Source organism: Anomaloglossus baeobatrachus, chromosome 4 (genome assembly GCF_048569485.1).
Source record: "Anomaloglossus baeobatrachus isolate aAnoBae1 chromosome 4, aAnoBae1.hap1, whole genome shotgun sequence".
In the NCBI taxonomy this organism is placed as follows: Eukaryota; Metazoa; Chordata; class Amphibia; order Anura; family Aromobatidae; genus Anomaloglossus; species Anomaloglossus baeobatrachus.
The window spans coordinates 670430551-670456014 of record NC_134356.1 but is presented as its reverse complement, the minus strand read 5'-3'; the positions used below and the strand labels follow the sequence as shown (position 1 = coordinate 670456014).

Sequence of the window (25464 nt, the reverse complement as noted above, 5' to 3'; positions counted from 1 at the left end):
GCGTTTTTTAAGAAGTTTTGGGCAACTGGAATTCGATATAACTGTAAATATTGACAGCTAAGTCTATCACTAATTGTAATACAGGCAAAACTAATCCAAGCGACTTGAAGCAAAATAGAAATATAATCTATTGTATGGCCAGAGATTTCAGTTTCTAAGCGTTTTTTAAGAAGTTTTGGGCAACTGGAATTCGATATAACTGTAAATATTGACAGCTAAGTCTATCACTAATTGTAATGCAGGCAAAAACTAATCCAAGCAATGGCGTAATTTACTGGCTCATCACGTGACAAGTTAGAGTGTTGGTGGCAACATATTGCTCATAATATAAAAAAAAGCTTGTCAATTCTCATTTAAGATTGGTTCCTATGCTTTTGATGGGCTCTCTAAGAATTAGTCAATTTTCAACGTATTTTACCTTTCACTGTGGACAGATCAAGCTTTGAGAGGTCAGTAGCTGGCTCAAAATTAGAGCTAGTTCATTAAAAGAGAGTAGATATGGGGCTAAAGTGGCCGGTTAGCTCAATCGGTTAGAGCGTGGTGCTAATAACGCCAAGGTTGCAGGTTCGACCCCTGTGCTGGCCAATCCTTTGGCTTTCTGTTCACATCCAGTGACTTTTGGAAAAAGATCCGTAGGTTTTATCCATCCAATGTGTAAAATTAATTTACAAACTTGAAATAACTTGGTTAGAGTAAGAGAGTGGCCATGTTACATCGTCGTTAACCTTAAAGTATGACAGAGTAACGACTTGAAGCAAAATAGAAATATAATCTATTGTATGGCCAGAGATTTCAGTTTCTAAGCGTTTTTTAAGAAGTTTTGGGCAACTGAAATTCGATATAACTGTAAATATTGACAGCTAAGTCTATCACTAATTGTAATGCAGGCAAAAACTAATCCAAGCAATGGCGTAATTTACTGGCTCATCACGTGACAAGTTAGAGTGGTTGGTGGCAACATATTGCTCATAATTAGAGATGAGCGAACCGGTCGCGGTTCGGCTCGAGGTTGGTTCGCCGAACGGACCTCCCGTTCGAGTTCGGTTCGTCGAAAGTTCGACGAACCGAACTCGAACTGCATAGGAAACAATGGCAGGCAATCACAAACACAGAAAAATACCTAGAAAACACCCTCAAAGGTGTCCTAAAGGTGACAAACAACTCAAACACATTGGAAAGTGACAAGGACATATACTCATGCGAAAACAAAACAGCTGGACAAGGAAAAAGAGGAGGACACACAGATATAGGCATGGCACGCCCTTCTAAAATCATGTAAAACACCGCAAGGAGTCTCCATTTTTTCCAAAAATTGGGCCACACACACACCCACCCCTTCAGTGGCAGCAGTTGTGCCCCAGTTGTACACTTCACAGCTACATTTGCATCAAGCACATTCAAAAATACGCCATTCTTATCCATCCCCAGGATGACACCGGGGTAGGTAGCAAAGTCTTTGCTGACCCATGACTTGTTCATCTTGGCTTCTTTTAAAAACAATGTAAGCAAGGGTTACTCCAAGCGGAGTCTCCCTTTTTTCCAAAAATTGGGCCACACAGACACCCACCCCATCAGTGGCAGCACTTGGGCCCTAGTTGCAAACAGGATGTTTTGATTTGCATCAAGCACATTCAAAAATACGCCATTCTTATCCGTCCCCAGGATGACACCGGGGTAGGTAGCAAAGTCTTTGCTGATCCCAGCTCTGTTCATCTTGGATTCTTTTAAAAACACATCAAGCAAGGGTTACTCCAAGCGGAGTCTCCCTTTTTTTCCAAAAATTGGGCCACACAGACACCCACCCCATCAGTGGCAGCACTTGGGCCCTAGTTGCAAACAGGATGTTTTGATTTGCATCAAGCACATTCAAAAATACGCCATTCTTATCCGTCCCCAGGATGACACCGGGGTAGGTAGCAAAGTCTTTGCTGATCCCAGCTCTGTTCATCTTGGCTTCTTTTAAAAACACATCAAGCAAGGGTTACTCCAAGCGGAGTCTCCCTTTTTTTCCAAAAATTGGGCCACACAGACACCCACCCCATCAGTGGCAGCACTTGGGCCCTAGTTGCAAACAGGATGTTTTGATTTGCATCAAGCACATTCAAAAATACGCCATTCTTATCCGTCCCCAGGATGACACCGGGGTAGGTAGCAAAGTCTTTGCTGATCCCAGCTCTGTTCATCTTGGCTTCTTTTAAAAACACATCAAGCAAGGGTTACTCCAAGCGGAGTCTCCCTTTTTTTCCAAAAATTGGGCCACACAGACACCCACCCCATCAGTGGCAGCACTTGGGCCCTAGTTGCAAACAGGATGTTTTGATTTGCATCAAGCACATTCAAAAATACGCCATTCTTATCCGTCCCCAGGATGACACCGGGGTAGGTAGCAAAGTCTTTGCTGATCCCAGCTCTGTTCATCTTGGCTTCTTTTAAAAACACATCAAGCAAGGGTTACTCCAAGCGGAGTCTCCCTTTTTTTCCAAAAATTGGGCCACACAGACACCCACCCCATCAGTGGCAGCACTTGGGCCCTAGTTGCAAACAGGATGTTTTGATTTGCATCAATCACATTCAAAAATACCCCATAATTAACCGTCCCCAGGATGACACCGGGGTAGGTAGCAAAGTCTTTGCTGACCCATGACTTGTTCATCTTGGCTTCTTTTAAAAACAATGTAAGCAAGGGTTAATCCAAGCGGAGTCTCCCTTTTTTCCAAAAATTGGGCCACACAGACACCCACCCCATCAGTGGCAGCACTTGGGCCCTAGTTGCAAACAGGATGTTTTGATTTGCATCAAGCACATTCAAAAATACGCCATTCTTATCCGTCCCCAGGATGACACCGGGGTAGGTAGCAAAGTCTTTGCTGATCCCAGCTCTGTTCATCTTGGCTTCTTTTAAAAACACATCAAGCAAGGGTTACTCCAAGCGGAGTCTCCCTTTTTTTTCCAAAAATTGGGCCACACAGACACCCACCCCATCAGTGGCAGCACTTGGGCCCTAGTTGCAAACAGGATGTTTTGATTTGCATCAAGCACATTCAAAAATACGCCATTCTTATCCGTCCCCAGGATGACACCGGGGTAGGTAGCAAAGTCTTTGCTGATCCCAGCTCTGTTCATCTTGGCTTCTTTTAAAAACACATCAAGCAAGGGTTACTCCAAGCGGAGTCTCCCTTTTTTTCCAAAAATTGGGCCACACAGACACCCACCCCATCAGTGGCAGCACTTGGGCCCTAGTTGCAAACAGGATGTTTTGATTTGCATCAAGCACATTTAAAAATACGCCATTCTTATCCGTCCCCAGGATGACACCGGGGTAGGTAGCAAAGTCTTTGCTGATCCCAGCTCTGTTCATCTTGGCTTCTTTTAAAAACACATCAAGCAAGGGTTACTCCAAGCGGAGTCTCCCTTTTTTTCCAAAAATTGGGCCACACAGACACCCACCCCATCAGTGGCAGCACTTGGGCCCTAGTTGCAAACAGGATGTTTTGATTTGCATCAAGCACATTCAAAAATACGCCATTCTTATCCGTCCCCAGGATGACACCGGGGTAGGTAGCAAAGTCTTTGCTGATCCCAGCTCTGTTCATCTTGGCTTCTTTTAAAAACACATCAAGCAAGGGTTACTCCAAGCGGAGTCTCCCTTTTTTTCCAAAAATTGGGCCACACAGACACCCACCCCATCAGTGGCAGCACTTGGGCCCTAGTTGCAAACAGGATGTTTTGATTTGCATCAAGCACATTCAAAAATACGCCATTCTTATCCGTCCCCAGGATGACACCGGGGTAGGTAGCAAAGTCTTTCCTGATCCCAGCTCTGTTCATCTTGGCTTCTTTTAAAAACACATCAAGCAAGGGTTACTCCAAGCGGAGTCTCCCTTTTTTTCCAAAAATTGGGCCACACAGACACCCACCCCATCAGTGGCAGCACTTGGGCCCTAGTTGCAAACAGGATGTTTTGATTTGCATCAAGCACATTCAAAAATACGCCATTCTTATCCGTCCCCAGGATGACACCGGGGTAGGTAGCAAAGTCTTTGCTGATCCCAGCTCTGTTCATCTTGGCTTCTTTTAAAAACACATCAAGCAAGGGTTACTCCAAGCGGAGTCTCCCTTTTTTTCCAAAAATTGGGCCACACAGACACCCACCCCATCAGTGGCAGCACTTGGGCCCTAGTTGCAAACAGGATGTTTTGATTTGCATCAAGCACATTCAAAAATACGCCATTCTTATCCGTCCCCAGGATGACACCGGGGTAGGTAGCAAAGTCTTTCCTGATCCCAGCTCTGTTCATCTTGGCTTCTTTTAAAAACACATCAAGCAAGGGTTACTCCAAGCGGAGTCTCCCTTTTTTTCCAAAAATTGGGCCACACAGACACCCACCCCATCAGTGGCAGCACTTGGGCCCTAGTTGCAAACAGGATGTTTTGATTTGCATCAAGCACATTCAAAAATACGCCATTCTTATCCGTCCCCAGGATGACACCGGGGTAGGTAGCAAAGTCTTTGCTGATCCCAGCTCTGTTCATCTTGGCTTCTTTTAAAAACACATCAAGCAAGGGTTACTCCAAGCGGAGTCTCCCTTTTTTTCCAAAAATTGGGCCACACAGACACCCACCCCATCAGTGGCAGCACTTGGGCCCTAGTTGCAAACAGGATGTTTTGATTTGCATCAATCACATTAAAAAATACGCCATTCTTATCCGTCCCCAGGATGACACCGGGGTAGGTAGCAAAGTCTTTGCTGATCCCAGCTCTGTTCATCTTGGATTCTTTTAAAAACACATCAAGCAAGGGTTACTCCAAGCGGAGTCTCCCTTTTTTTCCAAAAATTGGGCCACACAGACACCCACCCCATCAGTGGCAGCACTTGGGCCCTAGTTGCAAACAGGATGTTTTGATTTGCATCAAGCACATTCAAAAATACGCCATTCTTATCCGTCCCCAGGATGACACCGGGGTAGGTAGCAAAGTCTTTGCTGATCCCAGCTCTGTTCATCTTGGCTTCTTTTAAAAACACATCAAGCAAGGGTTACTCCAAGCGGAGTCTCCCTTTTTTTCCAAAAATTGGGCCACACAGACACCCACCCCATCAGTGGCAGCACTTGGGCCCTAGTTGCAAACAGGATGTTTTGATTTGCATCAAGCACATTCAAAAATACGCCATTCTTATCCGTCCCCAGGATGACACCGGGGTAGGTAGCAAAGTCTTTCCTGATCCCAGCTCTGTTCATCTTGGCTTCTTTTAAAAACACATCAAGCAAGGGTTACTCCAAGCGGAGTCTCCCTTTTTTTCCAAAAATTGGGCCACACAAACACCCACCCCATCAGTGGCAGCACTTGGGCCCTAGTTGCAAACAGGATGTTTTGATTTGCATCAATCACATTCAAAAATACCCCATAATTAACCGTCCCCAGGATGACACCGGGGTAGGTAGCAAAGTCTTTGCTGACCCATGACTTGTTCATCTTGGCTTCTTTTAAAAACAATGTAAGCAAGGGTTACTCCAAGCGGAGTCTCCCTTTTTTCCAAAAATTGGGCCACACAGACACCCACCCCATCAGTGGCAGCACTTGGGCCCTAGTTGCAAACAGGATGTTTTGATTTGCATCAAGCACATTCCAAATCCACAAGCATTTACTCTCCCCAGGATGACACAGGGGTAGTAAATTCCTTCTGGATCCATGACTTGTTCATTTTGATGAACGTCAGTCTGTCCACATTGTCACTGGACAGACGCGTGCGCTTATCTGTCAGCACACACCCAGCAGCACTGAATACACGTTCAGAGACAACGCTGGCAGCTGGACACGACAAAATCTCCAAGGCGTAAGTTGCGAGCTCTGGCCATTTTTCTAGGTTTGAAGCCCAAAAGGAGCAAGGCTCCAGTTGCACAGTCATGGCATCGATGTTCATTTGGAGATACTCCTGTATCATCCTCTCCAGCCGTTGAGTATGTGTCAGACTTGTTGTCTCTGGTGGCCTTGCAAAAGAGGGTCTAAAAAAATTATGAAAAGATTCCATAAAATTGCTTTTACCGGCACCAGATACGGTCCTACTGGTACGGGTAGACTGGTGAAGATGACGAGACCGTCCCATGTTTGTCAAGTTACAACTGGGAGATTCCCTCCCTGCACCTGCGCGGTTGTTTGGTGGAAAAGCCGAGCTAAGATCGAGTAACAGCTTCTGCTGATACTCCTGCATACGTGCGTCCCTTTCTATGGCTGGAATTATGTCACAAAATTTGGACTTGTACCGGGGATCTAATAGTGTGGCAATCCAGTAGTCATCATCACTTCTAATTTTGACAATACGACTGTCATGTTGGAGGTAGTGCAACAAAAAGGCACTCATGTGTCTTGCGCAGCCATGCGGACCAAGTCCACGCTGTGTTTGTGGCATAGAGGTGCTACCCGTTCTTTCTTCCTCTGACATCTCCCCCCAACCTCTTTCAACTGAAATTTGACCAAGGTCTCCCTCATCCGCTGAGTCTTCCATGTCCATGGACAGTTCGTCCTCCATTTCTTCATGTTCTCCTGCACCTTGCTCAACATTTCGCCTGCTACTATGCGCCCTTGTCGATCCCTGTTCCCCATGGTCCCATGCCTGCTGCGTTGGTGATGATGAACGTCTGGACCTTGGTGATGTTGTTGTCCCTTGCACATATGAATCCTCCTGTAGTTCCTCCCCTTCATGTTGTCCCACCCCCTGACTCTGAATAGTGTTTAGCGTGTGCTCCAGCATGTAAATGACTGGAATCGTCATGCTGATAATGGCATTGTCAGAGCTAAACATATTCGTCGCCATGTCGAAACTGTGCAGAAGGGTGCATAGGTCCTTGATCTGAGACCACTTCATCAGGGTGATCTGCCCCACCTCTGCATCTCGTTGGCCCAGGCTATACGTCATGACGTATTGCACCAGGGCTCTGCGGTGCTGCCACAGTCGCTGTAACATGTGGAGAGTTGAATTCCAGCGTGTCGCCACATCGCATTTCAGGCGATGAACCGGCAGGCCGAAAGACTTCTGTAGCGATGCAAGTCGCTCAGCTGCGGCGCTTGAACGCCGGAAGTGAGCAGACAGTTTTCGTGCCCTGTTCAGAAGGCCATCTAGGCCGGGATAGTGTGTTAAAAATTGCTGCACGACAAGGTTCAACACGTGAGCCATACAAGGTACGTGTGTCACCTTGCCTAGGCGAAGGGCCGCACCCAGGTTTGCAGCATTGTCGCACACGGCCTTACCAGGCTGCAGGTTGAGTGGAGACAACCATTTATTAAACTCGGACCGCAGAGCTGACCACAACTCCTCAGCTGTGTGACTCTTATTACCAAGACATGTCAAGCTAAAGATCACCTGATGCCGTTGCGCTCGGCTGCCAGCATAGTAATGAGGCGTGCGTGATTCCTTCTGCGCAGTGAGAACGCTGGTGGCCTGACCAGGCAGGCTTGGGGCGGAGGTGGAGGACCCAGATGAGGTGGAGGATGCAGAAGCTGTGGCGGAACTTGGACAGACAGAGGATTGACACACAAGTCGTGGGGACGGCAAGACTTGTGCAGCAGACCCTTCACCATCTATCACCATAGTTACCCAGTGCCCAGTCAGCGACATGTAACGTCCCTGTCCATGCTTACTGGTCCAAGTATCGGTGGTGAAATGCACCCGTTCACACACAGAGTTTCTCAAGGAAGCGGTGATGTTGTGTGCGACATGCTGGTGTAGCGCGGGCACACCTTTCTTAGAGAAGTAGTGGCGACTAGGCATCTGGTACTGGGGCACAGCGACAGACATAAGGTCTCTAAAATCCTGTGTGTCCACTAGGCGGAAAGGCAGCATTTCGGTAGCCAACAGCTTACAGAGGGATAGAGTCAACCTCTTAGCTTTGTCATGGGTCGGAGGAAGTGGCCTTTTATTTGACCACATCTGAGGGACAGAGATCTGGCTGCTGTGTGTAGACGGTGTTGAGTAGGGTGTCCCTGGAAAAATGCAGGTTTGTGAGGAAAGTGCAGGCGGAGACATGATGTTGCCTTCATCCAACGTTGGTGCTATCGATGTCTGAGAGAGCTGTACACACTCACTTGTTTCCCCTTCCAAACCAACTGACGACCTTACAAGCAAACTGCCTGTTGCGGTTACAGTGGTGGAAGTTTTGCGTGGAAAAACAGGTGTGACAGCTTTCCCCACAGTCCTAGAAGATGAAGAGCGCGCGGATGCACTGGAAGGGGCGGGCGGTGGATGGTTCGCTCCGCTAGCCGGCATTGCAGCACGGTGAGCTTCCCACCGGGACTTATGATATTTATTCATGTGACGATTCATGGAAGAAGTTGTCAAACTGCTGAGGTTTTGACCTCTACTAACAGAATCATGACAAATGTTACATATCACATGAGTTGGGCGATCTTTTTCGATGTGAAAAAAGGCCCAGGCTAGGCAAGGCTTAGAGGCCATGCGACCTGTTGATCCACCCCGAATAATGCTCATAGGCAGACTGGTTGCTGAGGATGCAGTTGTAGACGTGCTACCAGTGCTCCGACTCTGTCCAGGAAGGCGCAAGGTAACTTCGTCGTCGGTTGCATCCTCCTCCACCGCCTCTGTTGACCTCCTCGAGTGCCTGACTGGGGGTTGACAGTAGGTGGGATCTAGAACGTCATCATCAATTGTTGTGTTCGCACTCCCCTCCCCCTCAGACCGAGCCTCTTCTTGCCCTGACCGAATATTTAAGTTGTCATCCCAATCGGGTATCTGCGTCTCATCTTCATCAGTATGTTCCTCATTGTCTATAACCACAGGTGTTACAGTTTGTGACAAAGGGTCAACATTATGCTCAGAAACTTGGTCCTCACGGCCTGAATCTGAGTCACAAAGGTTCTGGGCATCACTGCAGACCATTTCCTGTTCTGTACTCACTGTAGCTTGGGAGCAGACCTCTGATTCCCAGGCTATAGTGTGACTGAACAGCTCTGCAGACTCAGCCATCTCAGTTCCACCATACTGTGCAGGGCTGATGGAGACTTCAGAGCTGGGAGAAATCAAGTGTGATTGGGATGACAACTCAGAGGAATGGTGTTTTTTGGATGCGGTACTTGAAGTGGCTGAGAGGGCACTTGTTGGACCACTTGAGATCCATTCAAGCATTTTCCTTTTTTGCCCATCATCTACCTTTGTTCCTCTTGTTCGTGTCCGTAAAAAAGGGAGCACATCGGATTGTCCACAATAAGTAGTAGACATCTTACTTTTGCTAGTAGATGGTCTATCTTCAGCAGATGATAATGGAGCTTTGGCACCTTCCCCACTGACAAAACCTTTTTTGCCTTTTCCACCACGCCTCTTCCCCTTTCCACCAGCATCTGTCATTTTGCCACTCATGTTGATTGCGACAAGATTGTGGACTGAAAATGTGGTAGTAAAAATTGAGAGGTGGTGAAGATTGCAGTGGTGGTCTAGCTTTATTAACAGCAGAATAATAAAGAATAAATATCCCTGACAATGTAACTTAGTTATAATTCGTTGGAGTGTGCAACGCAGGCAGATGTGCTGCAAATGTCTTGGCACTAGTGGGACTATAGCAAAGTCCAATAGCCACGTATAGGATGCCACTAGGTACACTGAGTGTGTGCTAGTATAATGGCTTAGTTATAATTAGTTGGAGTGTGCAACGCAGGCAGACGTGCTGCAAATGTCTTGGCACTAGTGGGACTATAGCAAAGTCCAATAGCCACGTATAGGATGCCACTAGGTACACTGAGTGTGTGCTAGTATAATGGCTTAGTTATAATTAGTTGGAGTGTGCAACGCAGGCAGACGTGCTGCAAATGTCTTGGCACTAGTGGGACTATAGCAAAGTCCAATAGCCACGTATAGGATGCCACTAGGTACACTGAGTGTGTGCTAGTATAATGGCTTAGTTATAATTAGTTGGAGTGTGCAACGCAGGCAGACGTGCTGCAAATGTCTTGGCACTAGTGGGACTATAGCAAAGTCCAATAGCCACGTATAGGATGCCACTAGGTACACTGAGTGTGTGCTAGTATAATGGCTTAGTTATAATTAGTTGGAGTGTGCAACGCAGGCAGACGTGCTGCAAATGTCTTGGCACTAGTGGGACTATAGCAAAGTCCAATAGCCACGTATAGGATGCCACTAGGTACACTGAGTGTGTGCTAGTATAATGGCTTAGTTATAATTAGTTGGAGTGTGCAACGCAGGCAGACGTGCTGCAAATGTCTTGGCACTAGTGGGACTATAGTAAAGTCCAATAGCCACGTATAGGATGCCACTAGGTACACTGAGTGTGTGCTAGTATAATGGCTTAGTTATAATTAGTTGGAGTGTGCAACGCAGGCAGACGTGCTGCAAATGTCTTGGCACTAGTGGGACTATAGCAAAGTCCAATAGCCACGTATAGGATGCCACTAGGTACACTGAGTGTGTGCTAGTATAATGGCTTAGTTATAATTAGTTGGAGTGTGCAACGCAGGCAGACGTGCTGCAAATGTCTTGGCACTAGTGGGACTATAGCAAAGTCCAATAACCACGTATAGGATGCCACTAGGTACACTGAGTGTGTGCTAGTATAATGGCTTAGTTATAATTAGTTGGAGTGTGCAACGCAGGCAGACGTGCTGCAAATGTCTTGGCACTAGTGGGACTATAGCAAAGTCCAATATCCACGTATAGGATGCCACTAGGTTCACTGAGTGTGTGCTAGTATAATGGCTTAGTTATAATTAGTTGGAGTGTGCAACGCAGGCAGATGCGCTCTGCAAATGTCTTGGCACTAGTAGGACTATAGCAAAGTCCAATAGCCACATATAGGATGCCACTAGGTACACTGAGTGTGTGCTAGTATAATGGCTTAGTTATAATTAGTTGGAGTGTGCAACGCAGGCAGACGTGCTGCAAATGTCTTGGCACTAGTGGGACTATAGCAAAGTCCAATAGCCACGTATAGGATGCCACTAGGTACACTGAGTGTGTGCTAGTATAATGGCTTAGTTATAATTAGTTGGAGTGTGCAACGCAGGCAGACGTGCTGCAAATGTCTTGGCACTAGTGGGACTATAGCAAAGTCCAATAGCCACGTATAGGATGCCACTAGGTACACTGAGTGTGTGCTAGTATAATGGCTTAGTTATAATTAGTTGGAGTGTGCAACGCAGGCAGACGTGCTGCAAATGTCTTGGCACTAGTGGGACTATAGCAAAGTCCAATAGCCACGTATAGGATGCCACTAGGTACACTGAGTGTGTGCTAGTATAATGGCTTAGTTATAATTAGTTGGAGTGTGCAACGCAGGCAGACGTGCTGCAAATGTCTTGGCACTAGTGGGACTATAGCAAAGTCCAATAGCCACGTATAGGATGCCACTAGGTACACTGAGTGTGTGCTAGTATAATGGCTTAGTTATAATTAGTTGGAGTGTGCAACGCAGGCAGACGTGCTGCAAATGTCTTGGCACTAGTGGGACTATAGCAAAGTCCAATAGCCACGTATAGGATGCCACTAGGTACACTGAGTGTGTGCTAGTATAATGGCTTAGTTATAATTAGTTGGAGTGTGCAACGCAGGCAGACGTGCTGCAAATGTCTTGGCACTAGTGGGACTATAGCAAAGTCCAATAGCCACGTATAGGATGCCACTAGGTACACTGAGTGTGTGCTAGTATAATGGCTTAGTTATAATTAGTTGGAGTGTGCAACGCAGGCAGACGTGCTGCAAATGTCTTGGCACTAGTGGGACTATAGCAAAGTCCAATAGCCACGTATAGGATGCCACTAGGTACACTGAGTGTGTGCTAGTATAATGGCTTAGTTATAATTGGTTGGAGTGTGCAACGCAGGCAGACGTGCTGCAAATGTCTTGGCACTAGTGGGACTATAGCAAAGTCCAATAGCCACATATAGGATGCCACTAGGTACACTGAGTGTGTGCTAGTATAATGGCTTAGTTATAATTAGTTGGAGTGTGCAACGCAGGCAGACGTGCTGCAAATGTGTTGGCACTAGTGGGACTATAGCAAAGTCCAATAGCCACGTATAGGATGCCACTAGGTACACTGAGTGTGTGCTAGTATAATGGCTTAGTTATAATTAGTTGGAGTGTGCAACGCAGGCAGACGTGCTGCAAATGTCTTGGCACTAGTGGGACTATAGCAAAGTCCAATAGCCACGTATAGGATGCCACTAGGTACACTGAGTGTGTGCTAGTATAATGGCTTAGTTATAATTAGTTGGAGTGTGCAACGCAGGCAGACGTGCTGCAAATGTCTTGGCACTAGTGGGACTATAGCAAAGTCCAATAGCCACGTATAGGATGCCACTAGGTACACTGAGTGTGTGCTAGTATAATGGCTTAGTTATAATTAGTTGGAGTGTGCAACGCAGGCAGACGTGCTGCAAATGTCTTGGCACTAGTGGGACTATAGCAAAGTCCAATAGCCACGTATAGGATGCCACTAGGTACACTGAGTGTGTGCTAGTATAATGGCTTAGTTATAATTAGTTGGAGTGTGCAACGCAGGCAGACGTGCTGCAAATGTCTTGGCACTAGTGGGACTATAGCAAAGTCCAATAGCCACGTATAGGATGCCACTAGGTACACTGAGTGTGTGCTAGTATAATGGCTTAGTTATAATTAGTTGGAGTGTGCAACGCAGGCAGACGTGCTGCAAATGTCTTGGCACTAGTGGGACTATAGCAAAGTCCAATAGCCACGTATAGGATGCCACTAGGTACACTGAGTGTGTGCTAGTATAATGGCTTAGTTATAATTAGTTGGAGTGTGCAACGCAGGCAGACGTGCTGCAAATGTCTTGGCACTAGTGGGACTATAGCAAAGTCCAATAGCCACGTATAGGATGCCACTAGGTACACTGAGTGTGTGCTAGTATAATGGCTTAGTTATAATTAGTTGGAGTGTGCAACGCAGGCAGACGTGCTGCAAATGTCTTGGCACTAGTGGGACTATAGCAAAGTCCAATATCCACGTATAGGATGCCACTAGGTTCACTGAGTGTGTGCTAGTATAATGGCTTAGTTATAATTAGTTGGAGTGTGCAACGCAGGCAGATGCGCTCTGCAAATGTCTTGGCACTAGTAGGACTATAGCAAAGTCCAATAGCCACGTATAGGATGCCACTAGGTACACTGAGTGTGTGCTAGTATAATGGCTTAGTTATAATTAGTTGGAGTGTGCAACGCAGGCAGACGTGCTGCAAATGTCTTGGCACTAGTGGGACTATAGCAAAGTCCAATAGCCACGTATAGGATGCCACTAGGTACACTGAGTGTGTGCTAGTATAATGGCTTAGTTATAATTAGTTGGAGTGTGCAACGCAGGCAGACGTGCTGCAAATGTCTTGGCACTAGTGGGACTATAGCAAAGTCCAATAGCCACGTATAGGATGCCACTAGGTACACTGAGTGTGTGCTAGTATAATGGCTTAGTTATAATTAGTTGGAGTGTGCAACGCAGGCAGACGTGCTGCAAATGTCTTGGCACTAGTGGGACTATAGCAAAGTCCAATAGCCACGTATAGGATGCCACTAGGTACACTGAGTGTGTGCTAGTATAATGGCTTAGTTATAATTAGTTGGAGTGTGCAACGCAGGCAGACGTGCTGCAAATGTCTTGGCACTAGTTGGACTATAGCAAAGTCCAATAGCCACGTATAGGATGCCACTAGGTACACTGAGTGTGTGCTAGTATAATGGCTTAGTTATAATTAGTTGGAGTGTGCAACGCAGGCAGACGTGCTGCAAATGTCTTGGCACTAGTGGGACTATAGCAAAGTCCAATAGCCACGTATAGGATGCCACTAGGTACACTGAGTGTGTGCTAGTATAATGGCTTAGTTATAATTAGTTGGAGTGTGCAACGCAGGCAGACGTGCTGCAAATGTCTTGGCACTAATGGGACTATAGCAAAGTCCAATAGCCACGTATAGGATGCCACTAGGTACACTGAGTGTGTGCTAGTATAATGGCTTAGTTATAATTAGTTGGAGTGTGCAACGCAGGCAGACGTGCTGCAAATGTCTTGGCACTAGTGGGACTATAGCAAAGTCCAATAGCCACGTATAGGATGCCACTAGGTACACTGAGTGTGTGCTAGTATAATGGCTTAGTTATAATTAGTTGGAGTGTGCAACGCAGGCAGACGTGCTGCAAATGTCTTGGCACTAGTGGGACTATAGCAAAGTCCAATAGCCACGTATAGGATGCCACTAGGTACACTGAGTGTGTGCTAGTATAATGGCTTAGTTATAATTAGTTGGAGTGTGCAACGCAGGCAGACGTGCTGCAAATGTCTTGGCACTAGTGGGACTATAGCAAAGTCCAATAGCCACGTATAGGATGCCACTAGGTACACTGAGTGTGTGCTAGTATAATGGCTTAGTTATAATTAGTTGGAGTGTGCAACGCAGGCAGACGTGCTGCAAATGTCTTGGCACTAGTGGGACTATAGCAAAGTCCAATAGCCACGTATAGGATGCCACTAGGTTCACTGAGTGTGTGCTAGTATAATGTCTTAGTTATAATTAGTTGGAGTGTGCAACGCAGGCAGATGCGCTCTGCAAATGTCTTGGCACTAGTAGGACTATAGCAAAGTCCAATAGCCACGTATAGGATGCCACTAGGTACACTGAGTGTTTGCTAGTAAAATTGCTTAGTTTAAAAAAGTTGTAGTGTGCAATGCAGGCAGACGTGCTCTGCAAATGTCTTTGCACTAGTTGGACTATAGCAAAGTCCAATAGCCACGTATAGGATGCCACTAGGTACACTGAGTGTGTGCTAGTATAATGGCTTAGTTATAATTAGTTGGAGTGTGCAACGCAGGCAGACGTGCTGCAAATGTCTTGGCACTAGTGGGACTATAGCAAAGTCCAATAGCCACGTATAGGATGCCACTAGGTACACTGAGTGTGTGCTAGTATAATGGCTTAGTTATAATTAGTTGGAGTGTGCAACGCAGGCAGACGTGCTGCAAATGTCTTGGCACTAGTGGGACTATAGCAAAGTCCAATAGCCACGTATAGGATGCCACTAGGTACACTGAGTGTGTGCTAGTATAATGGCTTAGTTATAATTAGTTGGAGTGTGCAACGCAGGCAGACATGCTGCAAATGTCTTGGCACTAGTGGGACTATAGCAAAGTCCAATAGCCACGTATAGGATGCCACTAAAAAACACTTAGTGTGTGCAAGTATAATGGCTTAGTTATAATTAGTTGGAGTGTGCAACGCAGGCAGATGCGCTCTGCAAATGTCTTGGCACTAGTGGGACTATAGCAAAGTCCAATAGCCACGTATAGGATGCCACTAGGTACACTGAGTGTTTGCTAGTAAAATTGCTTAGTTTAAAAAAGTTGTAGTGTGCAATGCAGGCAGACGTGCTCTGCAAATGTCTTTGCACTAGTGGGACTATAGCAAAGTCCAATAGCCACGTATAGGATGCCACTAGGTACACTGAGTGTTTGCTAGTAAAATTGCTTAGTTTAAAAAACTTGGAGTGTGCAATGCAGGCAGATGTGCTCTGCTAATGTCTTTGCACTAGTGGGACTATAGCAAAGTCCAATAGCCACGTATAGGATGCCACTAGGTACACTGAGTGTGTGCTAGTATAATGGCTTAGTTATAATTCGTTGGAGTGTGCAACGCAGGCAGATGCGCTCTGCAAATGTCTTGGCACTAGTGGGACTATAGCAAAGTCCAATAGCCACGTATAGGATGCCACTAGGTACACTGAATGTTTGCTAGTATAATGGCTTACTTAGAATGAGTTGGAGTGTGCAGAGGACAAGAGGGTACAGTGGCAGGATTGTGGTGCTCTGGGTAGAGGAATGGAAGCCTGCCTTTCTATTCCCTCCTAATGGTGAAATGCAGGGAGGAAATCCCTGACCTGGGCTACACAGACGCTGTTGCTGTTTGCAGGACCTGTCACTTATGGCTCTCTGACCCTGCCGCTTTGAGCCCTTAAAAGGACTGCTAGAATGTGCTCTCCCTAAGCTGTCTAACGCTGTGTATGCAGCGCATACAGCTGTATCGGCTATAGGACTCAGGAGGACGGAGCTGCGACACTGATGTCTGACACCAAAGACGCAGAAGGCAGATAATGGCGTTCGTGAAGAAAATGTCCGGTTTTATAATGCAGGGACATGTGACATGCAGATCCTATCACACATGCCGTTGCTTCTCTGGCTCAAAGTCCACTTAGGTGTGTGTGTGTCTGTGATTGGCTGACATGCTGGCCCGCCCCACAAGACGTGCGCGCTTAGGGAAGGAAGACAAGAAAAAAAAAAAAAAAAATGGCGATCGCCATTATAGAAACAGCAGTGATCTGAAGGCGCTGTTCACGCACACTATACACTGAAATGTGATAATAGTTTGATTCACAGAGTGACTTTCACTATTACAGCAGAAACCAAGCTAGGATTTAGCTGTTTTTTGGCTGCTAGAACCGTTCTCGAACGTTTCTAGAACTATCGAGCTTTTGCAAAAAGCTCGAGTTCTAGTTCGATCTAGAACATGCCCCAAAATCACTCGAGCCGCGAACTGGAGAACCACGAACCACGAACCGCGCTCAACTCTACTCATAATATAAAAAAAGCTTGTCAATTCTCATTTAAGATTGGTTCCTATGCTTTTGATGGGCTCTCTAAGAATTAGTCAACTTTCAACGTATTTTACCTTTCACTGTGGACAGATCAAGCTTTGATAGGTCAGTAGCTGGCTCAAAATTAGAGCAAGTTCATTAAAAGAGAGTAGATATGGGGCAAAAGTGGCCGGTTAGCTCAATCGGTTAGAGCGTGGTGCTAATAACGCCAAGGTTGCGGGTTCGACCCCCGTGCTGGCCATTCCTTTGGCTTTCTGTTCACATCCAGTAACTTTTGGAAAAAGATCCGTAGGTTTTATCCATCCAATGTGTAAAATTAATTTACAAACTTGAAATAACTTGGTTAGAGTAAGAGAGTGGCCATGTTACATCGTCGTTAACCTTAAAGTATGACAGAGTAACGAATTGAAGCAAAATAGAAATATAATCTATTGTATGGCCAGAGATTTCAGTTTCTAAGCGTTTTTTAAGAAGTTTTGGGCAACTGGAATTCGATATAACTGTAAATACTGACAGCTAAGTCTATCACTAATTGTAATGCAGGCAAAACTAATCCAAGCGACTTGAAGCAAAATAGAAATATAATCTATTGTATGGCCAGAGATTTCAGTTTCTAAGCGTTTTTTAAGAAGTTTTGGGCCACTGGAATTCGATATAACTGTAAATATTGACAGCTAAGTCTATCACTAATTGTAATGCAGGCAAAAACTAATCCAAGCAATGGCGTAATTTACTGGCTCATCACTACAGATGAGCAAACCGGTCGCGGTTCGGCTCGAGGTCGGCTCGCCGAACGGGGGTCCCGTTCGAGTTCGGTTCGTCGAACGTTCGACGAACCAAACTCGAACCAATAGGCTATAATGGGAGGCAATCACAAACACATAAAAATGCATTATAAATGTACACAAACAGTTAATAAACATTGCCATAACACTTACCGGTCCCCGCGATCCCTTCTGCACTCTGTCTCCTGCCGCTATTCCATCTGATGATCGATGAATCCTCCCGTGACCGACACTGCCAGCAGAGATGCAGGACCTGTCGTGACGTCAAAATAGCCATGTGACCAGTCTGTGGCTATTATCTCATTGGCTACAGACTGGTCACATGACTATGACGCGTCATGTAGGACCTGCGAGTGCATCTCTCCGGTACACGGTGCACATTTGTGTATCGCCGTGTACCGGCGACATGCTCTAGCACACGGTCGACTTCCCGTTCCATTAGGGACCGGCTGACACAGCCTGTCATTAACGGAGATCACCGTTGCCATAGCAACGCAGTTAGCGGTGACGTCACCGCTAACCGCAGCTCCGAGAGCACCGTTGCTATGGTAACGCGTCTGTCAGCGTTACTGCTGTTACCGCTGACAGCCTGCACTGATCACTCACGGAGTGAAGGCTGCACGCTGCTTCCCGATTGTAGTGAGGATTGTACTGAGGATGAGGTTCCCCAGCCCCAAGTGATGGGCTGGTGAACCTCATTCTCACTACAATCTTCACTACTACTACACTAGAAAGAAAGAAGACAGAAGAGCAGGATCGTGGAGGGCTGACAGGGGGTAATAAAGATGGAGTCTCTAATGTGTCTGTGTATTTATTTCTATTAAAGTATTTTTTCTCTGTGTTGTGTCTTTTTTTAACCCTTTATTGGAGATTCTTAATGGCCGGGTCAAACGTGCCTGACATTAAGAATCTCTGGCTTAATACTGGCTAGTAAAACAAAGCCAGTATTAACTCATGATTACCCAACAAGCCACCCGGCTCCAGGGTTTTTGGAAGAGTTGGATACAGCGCCAGATGATGGCGCTTCTATGAGAGCGCCATTTTCTGGGACGGCTGCGGACTGAAATCCACAGCAGAGGCGCCCAGAAACCTCGGGCTAACCTGTGCTGCGGATTCCAATCCCCAGCTGCCTAGTTGTACCCGGCTGGCACAAAAATGGGGCGAAGCCCACGTCATTTGTTTTTTAATTATTTCATGAAATAAGTGAAATAATTAAAAAAAATGGGCTTCCCTATATTTTTGGTTCCCAGCCGGGTATAAATAGGCAACTGGGGGTTGGAGGCAGCCCGTGGCTGCCTGCTGTACCTGGCTAGCATACAAAAATATGGCGAAGCCCACGTCATTTTTTTGGTGGGCAAAAAACTTCTGCATACAGTCCTGGATGGAGTATGCTGAGCCTTGTAGTTCTGCAGCTGCTGTCTGCTCTTCTCCATACAGACAGACAGCAGCTGCAGAACTACAAGGCTCAGCATACTCCATCCAGGACTGTATGCAGAAGTTTTTTGCCCCCTGAAAAAATTATGTGGGCTTCGCCATATTTTTGTATGCTAGCCAGGTACAGCAGGCAGGTACGGCTGCCCCCAACCCCCAGTTGCCTATTTGTACCCGGCTGGGAACCAAAAATAAAGGGAAGCCCTTTTTTTATTATTTCATGAATTTCATGAAATAATTAGAAAACAAATGACGTAGGCTTCGCCCCATTTTTGTGTCCAGCCAGGTACAACTAGGCAGCTGGGGATTGGAATCCGCAGCACAGGTTGGCCTGAGCTTTCTGGGCCCCACTGCTGCGAATTGCAGTCTTCAGCTGCCTCAGGAAATGGCACTTTCATAGAAGCGCCATCTTCTGGCGCTGTATCCAACTCTTCCAGCACCTGCCTGCTGTACCTGGTTAGCATACAAAAATATGGCGAAGACCACGTCCTTTTTTTGTAGTTTTTTGGCAAAAAAAATAAAAAATGCTTCCCTGGATTTTCCATTGCCAGTGAAGGTAACACCAAGCAGTGGGGGTTAGCAGCCAGTAGCTGCTTGGATTACCCTTAGCTAGCAATACAAAAAATGCAGCGGGAGCCCATATATATTTTTTTTAATTATTTATTTAAATAACTAAAAATAAAATGGGCTTCCCTGTATTTTGATTGCTGGACATCACAGTGCTGTAAAAATAAATCTTTAAAAAAATGACGTAGCGCTCCGCGGTATTTTTGATTCTCAGCAGACAAAGCAGACAGCTATGGGTTGCCACCCCCATCTGCCTGCCATTACCTTGGTTGGCAATCAAAATACAGGGAAGCCCATTAATTTTTTCTATTTAAAAAATAGTTAAAAAAAAAAATGACGTTGGGTCCCCCCATTTTTGATAGCCAGCTAGGGTAAAGCAGACGGCTGTAGCCTGAAAACCACAGCTGGCAGCTTTACCGTGGTTGGGGATCCAATGTGGAGGTCCCCTCAGGCTCTTTTTTATAATTATTTTATAAATATTAATAATTACACAATAAAAGTAGGGTCCCCCCCAAATTGGATCACCAGCCAAGGTAAAGCGGACAGCTGTGGTCTGGTATTCTCAGGGTGGGAAGGTCCATAGTTATTGGGCCTTCACAGTCTAAAAATAGCAGGCCGCAGGCACCCCAGACGTGGCGCATCCACTAGATGCGCCAATCCTGGCGCTTCACCCCAGCTCATCCCATGCCCTGGTGCAGTGGCAAACGGGGTAATAAATCGGGTTGATACTAGCTGTAAAGTCACCTGAGATCAAGCCCCGCAGTTTGTGATGTCATGGCGTCTATTAGATACCCAACATCATAAACTGTCAGTACTAACAAAAAAAAAAAAAAATCGACAAAAAAAAATTAATTTGAAAAAACAGTCCCCAAAACATTTCCTCTTTCACCAATTTATTGTAAGAAAAAAAATAAAGGGGTCCCATGATGACTCTGGACCGTCTAGAATATGGGGGGAGACACTCAGGGAACATATCCCCCATTTTCTAGGAGTGCGGACCCTTCATGTGAGGAGTGTGGGTGCAATGAATCTGCACTCACTCTCCCCGGGTCCACAGCAGCAGAGTCCATGTCGTAATGGTTGCTACCAAAGCTGCAATGCCCTGCTCATGAGGTAAGGGCATGCCTAATCAGGAGAACTACTGTAGAGGAAGCTCTGCTCACTGGTATATAGGTGCTCAGAGGTAATAATAGATAAAATTAGTGAGTAACCTCGGCACTCTAAATCTCCCAGACTAAGTCAGTAAGTCACAACGGATAGTAATGCAAAATCACTCTTTATTGGTCCGTATTGAGAAAACATTTTTTTCATAAGCATATATGTTTTTGTCCAAAACAAGTTACAAATGACGTTTCGGCCTGAGCCTTCGTCAGATTGGACTTATCTGCTTGTAATCATGAAAAATGACAATAATCAGTATCACATAAGAGTGAGAGAACAATAACATAAACTCGAACAATGTAGAGGTACAATTGGGATGCAGCAAAAAAATTGCAACACAGCAAGAAATGAAACACATGATACAAATGTCATAATACAGTACAAGGACAATATAGTAATGACAAATATGGGGTCAGAGTAGGCTTAGACAGCTCTGGTACGAAAGAGATGTCAATCATAAAGTAACATGTGCAGTAGGTGTAGAGCTACAGTATGCATGGCAGAGCTAATGGGTAGACTGACCATAGAAAAAGAACGGAGAAAAAGTGGAGAAAAAGTGGAGAAAAAGTGGAGTAAAAATGGAGAAAAAGTGGAGAAAAAGTGGAGAAAAAAATGGAGAAAAAGTGGAGAAAAAGTGGAGAAAAAGTGGAGTAAAAATGAAGAAAAAGTGGAGAAAAAGTGGAGGAAAAAGTGGAGAAAAAATGGAGAAAAAATGGAGAAAAAGTGGAGAAAAAGTGGAGAAAAAGTGGAGAAATAGTGGAGAAAAAGTGGAGAAAAAGTGGAGAAATAGTGGAGAAAAAAATGGAGAAAAAGTGGAGTAAAAATAGAGAAAAAGTGAAGAAAAAATGGAGAAAAAAATGTAGAAAAAGTGGAGAAAAAGTGGAGAAAAAGTGGAGAAAAAGTGGAGTAAAATTGGAGAAAAAATGGAGAAAAAGTGGAGAAAAAGTGGAGAAAAAGTGGAGAAATAGTGGAGAAAAAAATGGAGAAAAAGTGGAGTAAAAATGGAGAAAAAGTGAAGAAAAAATGGAGAAAAAAATGTAGAAAAAGTGGAGAAAAAGTGGAGAAAAAGTGGAGAAAAAGTGGAGTAAAATTGGAGAAAAAGTGGAGAAAAAGTGGAGAAAAAATGGAGAAAAAGTGGAGAAAAAGTGGAGAAAAAGTGGAGAAAAAGTGGAGAAAAAAGTGGAGAAAAAGGGGAGAAAAGGTGGAGAAAAAGTGGAGTAAAAATGGAGAAAAAGTGGAGAAAAAATGGAGAAAAAAATGGAGAAAAAGTGGAGAAAAAAATGGAGAAAAAGTGGAGAAAAAGTGGAGAAAAAAATGGAGAAAAAGTGGAGAAAAAGTGGAGAAAAAATGGAGAAAAAGTGGAGAAAAAGTGGTGAAAAAGTGGAGAAAAAATGGATAAGAAGTGGAGAAAAAGTGAAGAAGTGGAGAAAAAAAGGAGAAAAAATGGAGAAAAAAAAGTGGCCGGTTAGCTCAATCGGTTAGAGCGTGGTGCTAATAACGCCAAGGTTGCGGGTTCGACCCCCGTGCTGGCCATTCCTTTTGCTTTCTGTTCACATCCAGTGACTTTTGGAAAAACATCCGTAGGTTTTATCCATTCAATGTGTAAAATTAATTTACAAACTTGAAATAACTTGGTTAGAGTAAGAGAGTGGCCATGTTACATCGTCGTTAACCTTAAAGTATAACAGAGTAACGAATTGAAGCAAAATAGAAATATAATTTATTGTATGGCCAGAGATATAACTGTAAATATTGACAGCTAAGTCTATCACTAATTGTAATGCAGGCAAAAACTAATCCAAGCAATGGTGTAATTTACTGGCTCATCACGTGACAAGTTAGAGTGGTTGGTGGCAACATATTGCTCATAATATAAAAAAAGCTTGTCAATTCTCATTTAAGATTGGTTCCTATGATTTTAATGGGCTCTCTAAGAATTAGTCAACTTTCAACATATTTTACCTTTCACTGTGGACAGATCAAGCTTTGAGAGGTCAGTAGCTGGCTCAAAATTAGAGCAAGTTCATTAAAAGAGAGTAGAAATGGGGCAAAAGTGGCCGGTTAGCTCAATCGGTTAGAGCGTGGTGCTAATAACGCCAAGGTTGTGGGTTCGACCCCCGTGCTGGCCATTCCTTTGGCTTTCTGTTCACATCCAGTGACTTTTGGAAAAAGATCCGTAGGTTTTATCCATCCAATGTGTAAAATTAATTTACAAACTTGAAATAACTTGGTTAGAGCACGAGAGTGGCCATGTTACATCGTCGTTAACCTTAAAGTATGACAGAGTAACGAATTGAAGCAAAATAGAAATATAATCTATTGTATGGCCAGAGATTTCAGTTTCTAAGCGTTTTTTAAGAAGTTTTGGGCAACTGGAATTCGATATAACTGTAAATATTGACAGCTAAGTCTATCACTAATTGTAATGCAGGCAAAACTAATCCAAGCGACTTGAAGCAAAATAGAAAAATAATCTATTTTATGGCCAGAGATTTCAGTTTCTAAGCATTTTTTAAGAAGTTTTGGGCAACTGGAATTCGATATAACTGTAAATATTGACAGCTAAGTCTATCACTAATTGTAATGCAGGCAAAAACTAATCCAAGCAATGGCGTAATTTACTGGCTCATCACGTGACAAGTTAGAGTGGTTGGTTGCAACATATTGCTCATAATATAAAAAAAGCTTGTCAATTCTCATTTAAGATTGGTTCCTATGCTTTTGATGGGCTCTCTAAGAATTAGTCAACTTTCAACGTATTTTACCTTTCACTGTGGACAGATCAAGCTTTGAGAGGTCAGTAGCTGGCTCAAAATTAGAGCAAGTTCATTAAAAGAGAGTAGATAAAGGGCAAAAGTGGCCGGTTAGTTCAATCGGTTAGAGCGTGGTGCTAATAACGCCAAGGTTGCGGGTTCGACCCCAGTGCTGGCCATTCCTTTGGCTTTCTGTTCACATCCAGTAACTTTTGGAAAAAGATCCGTAGGTTTTATCCATCCAATGTGTAAAATTAATTTACAAACTTGAAATAACTTGGTTAGAGTAAGAGAGTGGCCATGTTACATCGTCGTTAACCTTAAAGTATGACAGAGTAACGAATTGAAGCAAAATAGAAATATAATCTATTGTATGGCCAGAGATTTCAGTTTCTAAGCGTTTTTTAAGAAGTTTTGGGCAACTGGAATTCGATATAACTGTAAATATTGACAGCTAAGTCTATCACTAATTGTAATGCAGGCAAAACTAATCCAAGCGACTTGAAGCAAAATAGAAAAATAATCTATTTTATGGCCAGAGATTTCAGTTTCTAAGCATTTTTTAAGAAGTTTTGGGCAACTGGAATTCGATATAACTGTAAATATTGACAGCTAAGTCTATCACTAATTGTAATGCAGGCAAAAACTAATCCAAGCAATGGCGTAATGTACTGGCTCATCACGTGAAAAGTTAGAGTGGTTGGTTGCAACATATTGCTCATAATATAAAAAAAGCTTGTCAATTCTCATTTAAGATTGGTTCCTATGCTTTTGATGGGCTCTCTAAGAATTAGTCAACTTTCAAAATATTTTACCTTTCACTGTGGACAGATCAAGCTTTGAGAGGTCAGTAGCTGGCTCAAAATTAGAGCAAGTTCATTAAAAGAGAGTAGATATGGGGCAAAAGTGGTCGGTTAGCTCAATCGGTTAGAGCGTGGTGCTAATAACGCCAAGGTTGCGGGTTCGACCACAGTGCTGGACATTCCTTTGGCTTTCGGTTCACATCCAGTGACTTTTGGAAAAAGATTCGTAGGTTTTATCCATCCAATGTGTAAAAGTAATTTACAAACTTGAAATAACTTGGTTAGAGCAAGAGAGTGGCCATGTTACATCGTAGTTAACCTTAAAGTATGACAGAGTAACGAATTGAAGCAAAATAGAAATATAATCTATTGTATGGCCAGAGATTTCAGTTTCTAAGCGTTTTTTAAGAAGTTTTGGGCAACTGGAATTCAATATAACTGTAAATATTGACAGCTAAGTCTATCACTAATTGTAATGCAGGCAAAACTAATCCAAGCGACTTGAAGCAAAATAGAAAAATAATCTATTTTATGGCCAGAGATTTCAGTTTCTAAGCATTTTTTAAGAAGTTTTGGGCAACTGGAATTCGATATAACTGTAAATATTGACAGCTAAGTCTATCACTAATTGTAATGCAGGCAAAAACTAATCCAAGCAATGGCGTAATTTACTGGCTCATCACGTGACAAGTTAGAGTGGTTGGTTGCAACATATTGCTCATAATATAAAAAAAGCTTGTCAATTCTCATTTAAGATTGGTTCCTATGCTTTTGATAGGCTCTCTAAGAATTAGTCAACTTTCAACGTATTTTACCTTTCACTGTGGACAGATCAAGCTTTGAGAGGTCAGTAGCTGGCTCAAAATTAGAGCAAGTTCATTAAAAGAGAGTAGATATGGGGCAAAAGTGGTCGGTTAGCTCAATCGGTTAGAGCGTGGTGCTAATAACGCCAAGGTTGCGGGTTCGACCACAGTGCTGGACATTCCTTTGGCTTTCGGTTCACATCCAGTGACTTTTGGAAAAAGATTCGTAGGTTTTATCCATCCAATGTGTAAAAGTAATTTACAAACTTGAAATAACTTGGTTAGAGCAAGAGAGTGGCCATGTTACATCGTAGTTAACCTTAAAGTATGACAGAGTAACGAATTGAAGCAAAATAGAAATATAATCTATTGTATGGCCAGAGATTTCAGTTTCTAAGCGTTTTTTAAGAAGTTTTGGGCAACTGGAATTCAATATAACTGTAAATATTGACAGCTAAGTCTATCACTAATTGTAATGCAGGCAAAACTAATCCAAGCGACTTGAAGCAAAATAGAAAAATAATCTATTTTATGGCCAGAGATTTC

The 25464-nt window shown here is 44.2% G+C and overlaps 4 non-coding genes across 4 annotated transcripts; all 4 read left to right on the top strand.

The window, feature by feature from the left end:
• The first annotated feature begins 511 nt into the window (after positions 1–511).
• Positions 512–585, top strand: TRNAI-AAU (transfer RNA isoleucine (anticodon AAU)). Its single transcript has one exon. It is a non-coding gene; the product is annotated as a tRNA-Ile (tRNA).
• Positions 586–16782: 16197 nt separating this feature from the next.
• On the top strand, positions 16783–16856 carry TRNAI-AAU (transfer RNA isoleucine (anticodon AAU)). The gene has a single exon. It is a non-coding gene; the product is annotated as a tRNA-Ile (tRNA).
• Positions 16857–22018: 5162 nt separating this feature from the next.
• TRNAI-AAU (transfer RNA isoleucine (anticodon AAU)) lies at positions 22019–22092 on the top strand. Its single transcript has one exon. It is a non-coding gene; the product is annotated as a tRNA-Ile (tRNA).
• A 522-nt stretch (positions 22093–22614) lies between these two features.
• Positions 22615–22688, top strand: TRNAI-AAU (transfer RNA isoleucine (anticodon AAU)). Its single transcript has one exon. It is a non-coding gene; the product is annotated as a tRNA-Ile (tRNA).
• The last annotated feature ends 2776 nt before the right edge of the window (positions 22689–25464 follow it).